We start from the raw sequence: 16,305 nt of genomic DNA, 5'->3' as shown, positions 1-16,305 counted from the left end.
ATGATTTTGAACGCGTGACTCTAACAAAATAGGATTTGGAACATTCAAACAAGAAAACTTTGCATTCCAACCGACTCGACTTGCAAATTAGGAGCATTTCGAAGATCAAAGGGAGAAGACTATTTTAAACCAAACACGATCCAGAGAGGATGAACACATCCAGAGGGTTGAAAACTAGACAACAAGCATATTTGAACGACTAGTAACTCGGTCTCAAGTAAAGAGACGAGGGGAAAGAAAATGAGATCATTTAGGACACAAACATTTGAAAGTTGGCATTCCAGAGATTTTAGTACATCAATTAACCCAAAATCTTAGGTTTACATGAATAACATGGTTTAAACTTAATTATGAAAATGTTCTATTCGGAACCAAGATGAAAACTTTAACACTCTATCAATATTAAGATATATAGAGAAGAAACCAAACGAGAGTGAAGAATAAGAACCGACAAAGACTTCATGCTTTCTAAAACAAAACGATATATCAAATCATTTCATATAAAGGAGAGTTCACCTTCTTTGAGGAAGCGTTCTGGGATGATGAACAAATCACGACTTCTATCCCACGAGCACAAGTCCAAACAGCAGCAAAGAGACCCAAACGAACTTTTCAAGTCTAAAAAAAATAAACTGAGAGAAACGCCAGCAAAAGAAAGAACAGAGAAGCAGACCAAAATCGATTGTCTTCCATTTTCTAAGAATATCTTTGTGCCTGTTTCTATTAATCTGCTTTGTGTATTTTATTCTCAAGAATAGTTCTCTAAAAAAAATCCCCCTTCTACAGTAAAATAATGAGGAACTTATATAGAATGGAAACTAGGTTTGTTCTTTCAAAAGAGGGGGGGGGGGGAGGATCAAGATTCGGATGAGGAGAAATCCCATTTGAAATTCAAACCTCTGAAAACTTTCACCATTTTAGGAAGAAACCTTTTTCTCTGAAATCTGAAACCATTCCGAAATGGGAAAGAAAAATGGATGACTTCGATCAATTCAGCGTCCTTGAAGTGCCACAGGGCTCGATCTTGATCCAAAAGGACGAAAACATGTGCTACCATGGGTGCTGGAAATGTACGATGACAAGGACTTCCAAGGAAAAAAACAAAAGTTTGCTCTAACCGTTTGGGTCGTCTCTCACGCGTGAACGGAGGGTGACACGCGCAGGGGCCATCTTGGTGGTTTACTAGACTCGGGTTGAGTTTTTTGGGTTGCTGGATCGTTCTGGGCTTCGCTAGACGCGAAGAAGAAGCGATGTAGGGTCAGCTGGTAATGTTTTTGAGTTCTTTTGTACGTTGTTGGGTATTGTAATATTGTATAATTTGTTTTTAAAAATTGGGCTTGGAATGATTTTTGGAGGAGAGGGAAATGGATGGGCTGCCAAAATTCTAAGGATTGAGAATACTAAGAAGTGGCTGCTGATAGCAAAAGGGGCCAACATGATTTGTTAAAAAAATGGGTTTAGGAAATTCGGCTAAATGTATAAATTAAGATAGATGAATTTTTAATTAACTAACGAGTTTCTTAATTCCAACAAAATAAAATAATTAACTTAAATATAAACTAAATAATTTGAAATATAAGGTATTATAAAACTAAAAGAATTAATTATATATTTATATAAAAAAATATTTTGAGTCGACTTTTTAATATTCATGAAATAAACTAATCGTATACATAATTACATAAAACATATATATTATCTAAGAATTATAAAAATGATAAGGCAAATGTAAAATAATTTAAAAAGTACTTTAAACCTTATAAAAACTAATTGTTTTGAAATCGTTGAGAATTAAGAAACCCGCTAATTAATTCATATCGTCGAGGGTCAATATTGGGTGTTAACAGTATATATCTAAAATAACCGACCTAGCATGTGTAATTCATGAACTAAAAGAATTACATAGCTAGGGTTCTAAATTTATCAAAAAGAACATACACAAAACTATACAAAATTCATGATAATCTTATTTGGATCATTTTGACAACTAAACTCCACAACTTCTAACATTTAAGAAACTCTTCTTCTAAACAATATTAAGGGAATCAAGAATCTGACGGAAAACTAGGGACTTAATGTGTTAAATAAGCCCAATAGTGAAATCCCACATACATAGTGAAAAATTTTCGATTTTGGGCTGGAACTGAAAGAAACCTCACTACATTCTTGCAAAGCATTGGTTGACGCTTTCTCCTCTCTGGTCTTAAGTTTGATGAATTTTGGAGAATGATTGACTAGGGTAAATTCTAATTTAGTTACTAGACTAAAACTGACCAAAACCACGTAGCTTAGGGATCCAACGCATAAGGAAACCACCAAATGACCCCTGACATAAAAGCTGTCAGTGCTACGAACGGAACAGACCAACGGACTGTGGATGGATTGATGGCCCGTGCTGGTAAACAGTCGTTTGGATACTAGGAGCTAGAATTGGGGGGGTTTTACCTACAGCCATGGACCACAGACCGTGGTCTAACCTATGATCCGTAGATCCTGGCGTAGGTCAACACTTAGCTAATTTTCCTAAGGTTCTGGGGATAGGTTGCAAGTGGCCATCTATGGACCACCAGCACGGGCCGTAGGTCATCTTACGGTCCTTGGGTTGAACTTGCAACTTTTGAAAATCTACATTTAGGTATATTTTTGAATACAGGATGTTACATTGTTCTTCCGGGTATAGAAGACTATTCATAGGGTTAGACTAGTTCATCCTCACTCTTTACAACTCAATTCAGTCGGTAGGATATTTAATCTAGGGTTCCAACCTCACTTTTATGAAATTCCTATATTCTGGGATTGTGATACTTTATGCATTGAAATTCTTGTTCATAATTGTAGTTCCACATGACGCCTATATATTGAGTTATACTAACAAGCTAGTAATTTTCTTTACATTGATTTTGGAAACTAAAGTGAGAGTTCAAGAAAAAGTTTAAAGCATTATTTAAAAAAGAGTTTAAGAGAAGTTAAATGTTGTTGAATTATTACTTTTGCATTTACAAAGAGATCACAATTTCAAAAAAAGTATTATAGGAATTTAAAGAGGATTAACAACAAGATATGTGTACCTTGTAATTCACAACGAAAGTCGTCGATCTGCTTCTTTGATAGGTTGGTGCTCAAGTCCATCTTTGAATCACCAAGAAACAAGATTTTGTTCACAAACTAGAAGCCTGTTTTTGTGTGTTGATGAATCTGCCTGAGAAATTTAATACTTTTGTTTCTAGACTGAACGTTTTTTTTTTTTGATTTTTTGTTTCACAGTTTTTTCCTCTCTTTTGATGTTTAATGTTCCACTTCTCACGTTTCACGTTTCTTAGATAATGCTCCCACTAGGAGTCTCTTTAAAGAGGGGTTGAACAATTACAATGTAACTGCTCAGTGTTATCCTTTAAAGGATTTATCCTAATTAATTAACTCATGAATTAATTAATTGCATAAGACATTAAAACAAATTGGGTCGGATCGGTCGGTCCACATGGGCGACCCATGACCCAAAACTTACATCTCTCACTTTGCACATGGTGAACAAGACCCAAGTCAACAATTATATCAATCAGACATAAAATTCATACGACAAATAATTCGTGAGACCTGTGAACATGAAGGACCTACCTTTAAGGTTTTTAAAGACTTGTATATATGAACTCAATCACATGTGGAAAGAATTCAATACTATTAAAGAACAATATTACTCACAATACCCCAGACATTATTCACTACTTCAGTAGTTACCTATTCGATCCCTAGACCTCTTAAAGAGGTGAACTCGAGTTCATGTTTAACTTTATACACACAATAACACTTGAGTGTAATAGCCGGTTTATGTGTACAAGTTGAATTGTTCATCAATAATCTTCCCTTTCTACTCGAATCTATCTGTTGCATATCAACTGCTTTCTAGATATGTACTGCATTGCCTAATTGTTCATGGCTATTAGTAACATGCTAAATTAGCAACACCGACTGAAACTTCAAAAAACAGCAAAAGGTCAAAGTGTATTTCATTGAAAAGTCATTTTAACTTTTCTGGGTCTCACACAATGAAGAAGCAGAGAATATTCTTTCATTGACCCATTGATCGCTAGAAACACGTGTATGAAACATGTGCTACGATGTTTACACCTCAAATTGGTGTATATGTCTCATTCTATTGATTATTCAACATTGTACAGACCTTGGTCTAAAACATGTTCAGATTTTAACCCTATTTTCTCTCTTCAGTGATCTTTAAGCTTATTTCTTAGAGAAACTTTTGTTTGGATCATAAAACAAGTCATAAAATGATGCTGAAATTCATCTTTTCACGTTTCCCAACGTAAGAGGTGATTGCTCGTGTGAGAGAGACAATCTAGCAACTTGTTCGACACATTATATATCTTACATATTATCACATGCATACTACATTTGAACATAAGTTCAATAGTTCTATATAAAAAGAGAATATCATAACAATCAAGTCAATTTACAATACTGAAATATCATCATACTCTATCTAAACCTAGAACCTTAACATGTTTTTCAAAGAAGCCTCTAGAGATGGCCTACCATAGAAAATCAATTATCATTTCACGTATATGAATGTATTGTAAAGTTATTTCTCCACTTTCCACTTTGTCTCTCACAAATTTATACTTGCTGTCAATGAGTTTGGTACTTACGTGATACTTAGGATCCTCTATGTATGCGATAATCACTTGACTATCATAATATAGAATCATTAGACCCTTAGAATTCTTTGCAAATATTCAAACGTTCTAAGAATCTCTTTGACCAAATAACTTTTTGTAATGCATACACAGATGCCACGAATTTAGATTCCATGGTTGAAAGAGGTGTACAATTTTGCTTATTACTTTTCCATGAAACAATACCACCATTTTGTAAGAAAGTAAAATCGGATATTGATATTCTATCATCCTAGTCACCAGCCCAATCAGTATATATATAACCTTTTATGATTAAATCAGATCCACTATAACACAATATATGATCTGCAGTTCTCTTCATATATCAGAACACTCTTTACTGCTTTCCAATGATCCTTTCTAATATAGGGTTGATATCTGCTAACTAGACTCATGGCATAACAAATGTCTGGGTGAGTACACATCATATCACAGATAAAACTCCCGATCGCACTAGAATAAGGAACTCGAGACATGTCTTTGTATTGACCCATCCGATTTACGTTTATCTTTAAGAATTCATTTATTTCAATAGATTAACGTTCCTTAGGATGGTGAACTAGATTCTAGACTTTTTTGGTTTTATAGAGTCTAATTCTTCTTTCATCGCTTTTAACCATACATCCCTTTTAAGGCTTGATAACGCCTCTTTACATAATTATGTTCATCCAATTCCGTAGGAGATACCAAGAAAACATAATCCTCAATTTCATAAGATTGTTTAGGTGCACTTTTTCCTGTACTCTTACAGATTTGAAGCTCAGATTCCTCTATAGGATTTTTGGGATTCTTAATATCCACTTGGACTAGGAATAATTTCTTGATTCATTCAATTCTCAAGTATGTTTGACAAAATTATTTGATCTTCTGAATTCAACATTTCGTACATAGGTTGGGATTCATAACTGCCACTTGGTTCAGGAATAATTTCTTGATCCATTGAATAATCAAGCATATTTGACAACATTATCTAATCTTTTGAATTCTACATTTCGTACAAAGGTTTAACTTTATTTATATATTTTTTAAAGCACTCAAGTGCTTTGATGAAGTATGAAGCATCAGACTTTGACTTTACTTTCATTGGACCATAATTATCATAATGAATTAATTGAAGTGGAAATTGAGTTCTCTTAGCCTCCCAAATGGTTTATGCGTAATCTTTCCAGCAAGACAATTTTCATAACTTAACATTTCAATTTTGGTGAATGAACCTAAATGTGCTTCTTTTGACAACTTTTTCATTCAATCTTTCCCTATATGACCTATTCTAGAACGTCATGTCTGTTATTGACATATAATTAGGCAAGAATTTTAATAATTATGCATGTGACATACAAATTCAAACAAACCAATTCTCATAAAGATTTCATATTTAAATGTAAAATTGAAAGGACAATTAAGCATCCATTCATCATCTACGAATTAAATATTTAACTAAAATTTGAAATTAACTTCTTAATGTGTATACTGATTGATTTTAGATTATAATCACACAAATTTCAATGTCTAATTATTAACACCATATGGTATTGTGAAATAGAATAATTATTCACTTATCCAAAATAAAAGAGAATAAAACTCAAAAAATTCATACTTAAGCTCAATTAAAGATGTTCACTTCAAAGTTTAATAAAAAAATTATAATAATAATAAAAAAATTATTCTGATAAAAAAGGGAGTATGTGGATACACCTTGAATGAAGTTTTACCAACTTAACTCCTATTTTTTCATAGTACTTTCATAATTTTTCATTATCCCCAATTTCAATTCTAACTTCATTCAGTTCATCCTTCTAGTATTTTGGCAAGGAATAATGCAAAATGTCATACCTTCTCTCTCTGAAACTTGAATTCCATTTTCATTAAGCTTTCATATTTTTTGACAAAGATCTGGAGGAATCCTATTAAACATCCAAGGAGATCCATCTTTAAAGACTTAAACTCTCTTAGATCTTTTTCTTTTTTTCTTCGAATGGTCCTTTCATTCCTTAACATACTTTGTGTCTGTTTGGGGACACCAATCTGTACGACTTCTCGCCCTCGAAAACACATGTTACGGCGGGTTGCTTTCGACCTCGTCCTTTTGCTCTACTTTGAGAACTCCCACTTGGAGTAACATGAGCATGTTCCTTTTAAGCCAAATCTTAAATTGGAATAAAATGAAATATGGTAAAACCATTTAATGTATAACATATGTCACAAATTTCTCATAAAAGGAAAACAACTCTTTAAGGAACATTAGGACTAAACGAATACACCAGACCAATAAGATCCTAAAGAGGATATATATAAAAAAGACTCTGAATAAGACTCTAATCTCGATCCAAAAGAAATTAATAAAAAATATGTTTTTTTTGGTAAACTTAAAAAATTCACACCTTACTCTTTTTAGTATGTTTTTCTATTATAATATATTTTCGAAAAGCTTACAATGAGAAGATCATAAAAAAATTAATTTTACTACCTTGTAATTCACAGCGAAAGTTGTCGATCTGCTTCTTTGACAGGTTGGTGCTCAAGACCATATTTGAATCACTAGAAAACAAAGATTTTGTTCACAATCTAGAAGTCTATTTTTGTGTGTTGATGAATCTGCCTGAGAGACTCAATACTTTTGTTTCTAGATTGAACGCTTATTTTTTTTTCCGATTGTCAGTTTGACAGTTTTTCCTCTCTCTTTTCACGTTTAAAGTTCAACTTCTCACGATTCATGTTTCTTAGATAATGCTCCCACTAGGATTCTTTTTTAAAAGGGGTTGAATTGTAACTGCTCTGTCTTATCCTTTAAAGGATTTATCCTAATTAATTAACTCATTAATTGATTGGATAAGACATTAAAATAGATTGGGTCAGATCAGATCGGTCCACATGGACGACCCATGACCCAAAACTTACAAGTATAAAAGAGTTTTAGAGTATTTCAGAAAGATTTAGTATACTTTCAGTTACCGCTTAAAGATCCCTTTTGAGAAATTATTTCAACCCAGAGGGTAGTTTTACATGAGAATACAATTATATTTTTGATTAGTAATGACCACCGATTTGGGGTAAGAGTTAAGGTAACTCAAAATTCACAACCTACGCTGCCAACATAGATAGATTGTACCGAAAGACGAGTGAATCGTGAACTTCCCCAAAGAGCCTGTATAGTAGATCCATCAGTTTAGTTATGTTCTATACACCGGCAAAGTATAGGAAGACTCTGGAAACGTGGGTAAGACTATATACTATATATTGCATTCATAATTTTTAGATATATTGTATTCATAATTTTTAATTTTGCTTTCTAGATGTTTAATTTTACTTTCCCTTCCTAGATGTTTAATTTTGCTTTAAAAAAGACTATATATTGAATTCATAATTTTTATATAGTTTAGACTCAATATTTGACTTAATGTTTTTCATTCAATGTTTTAAACTTATCAATATTGAGTAGGTCTTCCTCTAAGCAGACAGTAAGGCTAAGGGTGCTTTGCTTGGGAGCCATCAATAGTTCTCGAGGTCTGGCCACTTCCAAGGTGTAGTCTCGGGTGTGACAATTTATTTACTTTAGCATATCAGAAGAGAGTTTTTTTTTTAAAAAAATTATGCTTAATATTGACTATTTATTTTCACAAATCACTCACAAGTCCAGTAAAATTGTGCATTAATTAATACGGATAGTATAGTAAAATATTCATGTTATTTATGTTCTCTTAAAACGAGTGCAACATTTATCAGGGATAATATAGTTAAACTAATTTTTCTGTTTAGATTAAATTTTCATGGTCATAAATTAAAAAGATTAGTAATTTAATAAACACCAAAAAATTCATCTTGAAATTAAAATCATTACTTGACAAAGATGACAAAACACTGCATGAATTTTGAGTGCCTCGCTACTATTCTAACACACTCACATTAATAGCATTCTTTTGACAAATCAAATCAGTGAATCAAAGTATAATTATTACTAATAGTAAGACACGAAATATGTGAAGTAGTGAGGTCACATGAAATGTATGAGTATGACTAAACATTCACGTTGATAGTAGTAAGTGTATTATTCATGTGTATCAATTATAAAAGCCTCAAACTTAAAGAAAACAATCAATTCTCAAAATCATGACAACTTCTTCTCCCAAATATTTACAGGAGGATACTCTAAGTGAAGAGTGTAAGAAATTGATCTCCATCTTGCCAAAAGATAAAGGATGGGTTGGATCATATATCTACAATTATCAAGGTTTTTGGACACCACCAAGATTTCTTCAAGGTGTGATTGTATTTCAACAACAATTTCAAGCCGAAGATAGTGATATCATTCTTGTTAAGACTCCAAAATTAGGAACTACTTGATTAAAATCACTTTTATTTGCTCTGGTGAATCGAGTGAAACATCCTATTTTTGAACCTAATCACCCTTTACTTGTCAATAACCCTCATGTTCTTGTTCCATTCTTGGAGCATGAGCTCTATATTGATGGTCAAGTCCCTGATTTTCAACCTTCACTTCACCTAGAATCTTGGCAACTCATGTGCCCTTTGCTTCATTGCCAAAATCAGTCCAGGATTCAAAAACCAGATTTGTCTACTTGTGTAGAAATCCTAGGGACACTTTTATTTCTATGTGACATTTCACAAACAATTTATTACTTCATCACAACAATATCAATGCCATTGAAGAAATGTTTGATCTTTTCTGTGAGGGGGTGAGCCTTTATGGTCCATTTTGGAATCATGTGTTAGATTATTGGAAACAAAGCATAGAAAAGCCTACCAAAATACTTTTCTTAATGTATGAAGAAATTAAAAAGAAACCCAAAATTCAGCTTAAACGCTTGGCTGAATTCTTTAAATGTCCAATTTCCATAGAGGAAGAAAATTGTGGAGTGGTGGATGAGATATTAAAACTGTGTAGCTTTGAAAATTTGAGAAATTTGGAAGTGAATACAAATGGACAGTTTTCAACTGGAGAGGCATATAATTTTTTCTTTCGTAAAGGAGAAATTGGAGATTGGAAGAATTATTTTACTACAAATATGAGTGATAAACTCAATCTTACCATAGCAGAAAAGTTTGAAGGATCTGGATTAAAGTTTTCATATGTTTGACTAGGTATTAATATGCTATACTGTCAATTGAGTGCAATTATTTATTTTGAAAATCAATATTGCAGTAGTTGCATTTGACAGTAATATAACAAGAACAAACAACAAAAGTTCTATTGTCGTAATACTATTTTGACTATTTATTACTCAAATTTAGTATTAAATTCATATTCTTTATTTTATTTTCACCAGAAGTCATGTTTTTTCTAGTACTACGGGGGTGTCAATGAGGTTGGGAACATTTATTTTTTATTTTGAGATTATTTAATTCCAAATGCCAAATAACAAATTTAGGGCTCAAATATTGAATAATTGATCAAAATGATTTAGAGAGAAATACTAATGGAAGAGTGATTTTTTTATGACAAAAGAATTATGACTTTGTTACATAATTTTTAATAATTGAATGACTATTCGAGTAACAAAATCATTTTAACTACTCATATAAGTGACAATCATTATAATTTATGATAGTGAATTATGACAATAATAATAAAATAATGACAATTATCATCATCATTAGATTCGTCTCCCAATTCTCTCTCATTTTCTTTTATCTTGGATGACAAGATGTGTTTCTTTGTTGCTAAAGTTTTTTAAAAATTTCATTTTCATGTCTATTGGACCACTAATTATTACTATTATATTACTCTCGTTGTTCCAGATCATATAATGTGATATTATTTGATTAAGTATAGATTTTTTTAAAAAAAGAAATATAAAAAAGCCTAAAACAAATTATAAATCTGTATAAAATGACATATATATCATCTCTTTTAATGATAGATCGAAAAGTTCAAAATTAAAATTTATTCTTTCAAATATAAAAGCATCATTTTGTTTCTTTAGATAAACCAATATATGTATGCCAATTGTGTTGGTTGTCCAGTATAAGTGGACTCATAAGTCGATATTTTGGGATCATCTTAATTTTTATCCTCAAATATGATGAGTTTTAGTCTTTGTCCATCAATATTTTAAGTAAAAGATATTTGATCAAATATATCTTTGAAACCAAATAACAAAAAAATAAATATTCGGTATAAGTTTATATTTTTGTATCTTAATCTACCACAAGTTACGCCTTAAAGAACATAACAAGTTGTGTTGTAACACACAACTTAATTCCTAATGCACTTATTCCAAGCGAGATAAACATTCAAATTCATAATCCACAAATTATGTCGTAAGAGACATACAACCTAATTTCAATCGAACTTATGTTGAGCAAGGAAAAAGTTCGATTTAAGAATCCATAATTTTTATCGCACGAAACATAACTTATTCTCTATGAAACTTATGTCAAGTGAGCCAAAAGTTCTCTAAGCTTTTGTCGAGTAAATTATGGCATAAAATACTACAAAATTTATACGAGATAAATTAATCTTTGACTCTGCCACTACACTTGATTAGTATGTTGATACCAATTTCTCGAATGTAAATGATTTTCAACCAATCCTATACGAAAAAAGAAAAATGTCCACATGTATGAAACAGATGAATATATGTTTTTATTTAGAACGAGATAATTTATATTACCGTCGCCTCACGTGGTAATCTATGACCTCATTAAGATTATGAACGATCATTTCTAATATTCGAAAATTAAAAATTTGGTATTGTCACATATATTAAGAACTTGAAAGATTGTAAAAATTCTTACTATTTAATGGAGTTTATCAATTATCACTTTTTCTTTTGTTTGGTATATGTGCATGTGAAGTATAAGATACTCAATATGATGGTATATTATTCACTCTTTAGCTAGTAGCAGCTAGGTTTCCTTGTTCTTCCATGTCATTTTCCATAAACACCCCTAAATTTACCATAATATATTTATCATGTGAACAATATCAACCTCTCATATTCTTAAATGTGTGTTTCTTGATTATTCTAAACCTAGTAAATCATAAAAAAAATATCATTATGTTTTTTTAAAACATTTTAATCATATTTCAAAATTAAAAAAATAAATTGAAATACATTATTATTATTGTTATTATTATTTAAAAAAAGAACGACCAAAGAATTATGAACAAACCAAATCATATTTGTTATTTTAGCGAGGATCAACTGAAAAAATATATAAAATAAAACAATTATAACTAATTAGGAGAATAAGAAAAGTTACAAGTAGTAATAGGTTTAATAATTGAGGTTCCCCAACCTTTTCTCGAATTAGTTATTAAAGGGAAAACTACAATAATATACTACTTAAAATTTTAATAAACAATACATACACACTTCTATTTAATCACAAATATAGTTTTAAAATTACATAAATAGCACATTAATTAATTTTCTAATTTAAATTAATAATTTATTTTTGATTTCATTCTCTCCTACTCTTTGGATTATGTACCTCTATTTGTTCGGAATGGTATAAAAATTTGTCAATTTTTATCTCTCCTACTACATTTGAAACGATATTTGTTACTTTTTATTCTGTCAACTTTTACGTTAAACGTTTAAACTTTATCAGATTTTACTTTCTTCCTTTTTGATACAATCTATATAAAAGTAAAACTTTTTATGTTACTAACAAGTCGTTCATAGTTACTCCCTATGTGGTTTATAGTTTCTAGGTAATTAACTTTTTCTCTTCCCTTCCATCAATCTAATTCCTCACCTTTCATCTTCTTCCGTCCAAATCACCTCTTGCACCCAGTGGCCTAGCCACATGCGGTCAGGTGTCCATTTGAAACCTTCTTCAAAAAAAATATCGCATATACAAGTAAAATGATTCACGAAATGATTAAATAAAATATTTTAAACATCCTTAACACAACAAGCTATTGTAGCCCAGTGGTTTAACCTCCTTGAAATGAGGTAGTGATCGTTTGTTTGAATCTCATTAGTCATTTTTTTAAAAGAGATTTTACTGTCCTATTCCTTGACACCCTTTGTGAAATTCCTGCCTACACCACTGCTTGCTCCAGAAACTGAACTCAAGTTCATAAATGTCACCATTTTGTTCACCAGTGTTGACCCTTTATTGATTTAATAAATCAGTTGTAATGGTTTATAGTCGGTCAATTATATGTTCAAGAACTTTCTTTAAGTTGAATGTGTTCGCAATCGCCTCTCGACAAGGGTATAAAGGACGACAACAAAATCATTAAAGGATCCAATGAGTATGTTGTCATTAATTTGTTCTCAACCAACAAGGTTCAAGGAAAAACGGATTCATAGCAATAGCAAAGGTAAAAAGGAAGTGGTTGAAGGGTCTAGTTCAAAAAACTATAATCGAATAGTTTTAATATATTTGTTATAAATGACATTCATATGGTCAAATTGTTGTGTGTTTATTTAGGCGGTAAACAATTCATATTTTCATAATGTTTTGCTTTATTATGTTGGTAACCTACCATTTTGTGTTATTGTAACGACCCGAACTGTTGTTAATTAGGAAGACAACTATCCGCAATAAACCTGGGCCACTGTCACGCTAGAGCGGGCCAGACGTCCCTAGAGCGGAAGCGCCACGACGGGGTAATTCGGCACCAGAGCGGGATTAGTGAGGCAGAACGTAATTAGAAGAAATCATATTTTCTTCATCTTCCTAAAATACCTAAATAAGTCGTAAATTACCCTAGAAACTCTAGAAAAGTTTTTCTAAGATTTGGAATGGAAGAGAAGGAGATTTCTAGCATAGGGATGACAAAATCTCACGGATTCTTTGGACTATTTACCGTCACAAACCCAGAAGAACTCAATCAAAGTCAAAACTCCGTTCAGTTGTGTAGCGCTCAGGTAGGCTAGATTTTTACAATTGTGTATTTATAACTCTGTGCTTACTACGTGATATATGTGTAACATCTCGCAACTAAAAATAACTAGAAAATAGTTTAAAATATGAAAATCATTATTTTTGGAAAGAATAAGAAAATAAGGAAAATTTGTCTAAGTTAGGAAAGTGAGTTTTTGGTCAAATTCAAACGACCATAACTCTTAACTCATGATGATTTAGGGGTATTTACAGATATAGTTAGAAAGACCATAGAACGATCTTTCCAACGCCGCTGAGTTTGCGCGATTTCAATATCGCATGACTGAGTTATACCTTCCGGAAGTTGGACGATTTCAATATCGTAACTGCATAATATAACCATAATATTATGCAGTTACGAAGAATTAATGCAATTATCAACCAAGCAGTAGGAGACATCATTCATAGCTGGATATTATAATCATAATTTTTACACATAACATATTAAAATCTCAAAGCATAACTTTCTGAGTGCTTGAACTCAAAAATATCCACAAATAATAATAACGATAATCTTACTTTCCTAACAATCAAGAAGAAAAACACATGTTGCTTAACATATTTTTCAGAAAGATAGTTTGTCAATTTTAATCAAAGTTTATGGCTCACAAATTTAATTGAAAGAAGCCAAAGGAAAGAGTTATTACTTCTTTATAAAAAGATGAAAAAAAAAACTTTATTAAAATAAAGAGTTATCACTAAGACAAAAAATGATCTTTAGCGACAATTATAAATATCCCTGGAAAAAGTCTATAATAATATTGAATCTAATGACAATTAATAAGTGTATATGTAAATGTTCTATCGCTCTTCGTTACTGTGCATATTCATTACCGATAATTTTTTTTTTAAGTGTATTTTGGACATTTGCTAGTTTTAAGAAATCTTGATCACTTATTATGCCTAAAAAGAAGAGACGAAGAATATGACAAATTAGTTAACTTGGGATAAAAGAAGTGAACTAATTGTCTCTATACTAATATTCTAGGAAGGGTGCGATGACATATAAAATGTGTGTACCGAATAATGACCAATCAAAATAATATACTTACTGTGACAAAGAAGAGAACAATTTGTTTAAATCTTTTAACAAACGCCAACATTCGTTGTGTATTAGTTATCACATATTTATTATTTCGTGCTATCAAATATAGCACAACCCACAAGAAAATTTCCCAAAAATTATATGAATAAAACTATAGAAAGAGATAAAATAGAAGATAAATTTTCAATCATCCTTACTGGAACTTTTAATTGAGTTATAGAAAAAAAGAAATTGCAATAGATACATGAATTACTATGACTTACTAGTAAAATATTAAGCTTCATTAGATAGGATAAAGAAAACTTTGACGAATGAAACACACTTCATAAGAAACTTAATGAATGTATTTTAATTCAACTCTCCTAAATAGAAAAAAACCCTAAGATAATAGTGGCAGAAATAAAAGTTATGTTATTAAAGAACAAAATATAATGAATTGAACCATTTCAGCAGTTTTATGAGTTGTGGACTGAGAGGTGCAAGAATAGTAATGCCACATTGCGATTAAAATCGTTTTTCTTTGTTTATATGAATAAAAATGTAGGAAGGGAAGATATAGAACATCGTTTTTCAATCATCCTTGCTGAAATTTTTTAACAGAATTTAAAAAAGGTCACCAAAATAGTAAAAAGAAATTGTGATAAACAACTATGACTTATAATAAAGATTAATCTCCTTGAAGTAGGAGGAAGAAGACTTTAAGGAATGAAATAAACTTCATAAGGAACCCGTTTTAAGACTCTTTACTAAGATATGTTCCTGTATTAAATATATAAATTATAATCCAATTTAACATCTTTTAGAATTTATCTATCAATTTGTTACCTTTTAAAAATAAAATCTTAAGCTGAAAATTCAAATTGTAATTATAAAAGTTAAATATTACAATGTTAATATTATTGAGAATAATTGGGTCAAATTTGGCGGGTCAAGACCCAACCCGTGTTTTAGCCCATTTGAACCCAACCCATTTGATCCAAAGTAAACTTGGATGGATCAAGACCCAACCCAATTTTTACGTCAACCCATTTTAATATCTACAATTTCAACCGAATCCGTCCATTTGATACCTCTAAGTACAACTTATTAATCAATTTCCAAAATAAACAGAATGTTTTTCCCTGTGTAATTAAATTACACAATTTGTTATACAAAATACCTATATATATACACCCGATGTTATACCAAAATTATTCACTAAATCTAACGCTTAACAAACATATTTAAATATACCATTAATTTCACCAAATCATTTACCGAAAAAAACACCTAAATTTCTTTTTCTATACGACCTAACATATAACACTCGCACCAAAAATAAACTATGACTTTTGATGTTTATAAACATAATGCATATACCAATTATACAGACATAATTTAAACCATGTTCATTATCAATTAAACCTAATAGCCTACCGAAAACAATATAAAAAATTATATTTTATTTCAAGAATTTAAAAGATAATTTTTCACCAAACCATTTACCTAAGCAGAATCACGTAGTATGAGTTTTATACTAAACCAAAAAACAATACAAATTAAACCAACGATGAAATGCAAAAAAATAACACTGATGTGTTGTTTATTACTATAAATTAAATAACTTAATATACCCAAATCCAATCCATAAACCTGATTTATAAACGACTTTATACAATTCTGCACAATCTGTGTTTAAAACAGAATTACCAATTTCAAAAAACTTTGCAG

General features: G+C 30.9%; 1 pseudogene; it reads left to right on the top strand.

Moving 5' to 3' along the window:
- The first annotated feature begins 8,795 nt into the window (after nucleotides 1–8,795).
- Nucleotides 8,796–9,810, top strand: LOC107004334 (annotated as a pseudogene).
- Nucleotides 9,811–16,305: the final 6,495 nt, after the last annotated feature.

The sequence above is a fragment of the Solanum pennellii genome, chromosome 11 (genome assembly GCF_001406875.1).
Source record: "Solanum pennellii chromosome 11, SPENNV200".
Classification (NCBI taxonomy): domain Eukaryota; kingdom Viridiplantae; phylum Streptophyta; class Magnoliopsida; order Solanales; family Solanaceae; genus Solanum; species Solanum pennellii.
This window is presented reverse-complemented; position numbering and strand designations above follow the sequence as displayed.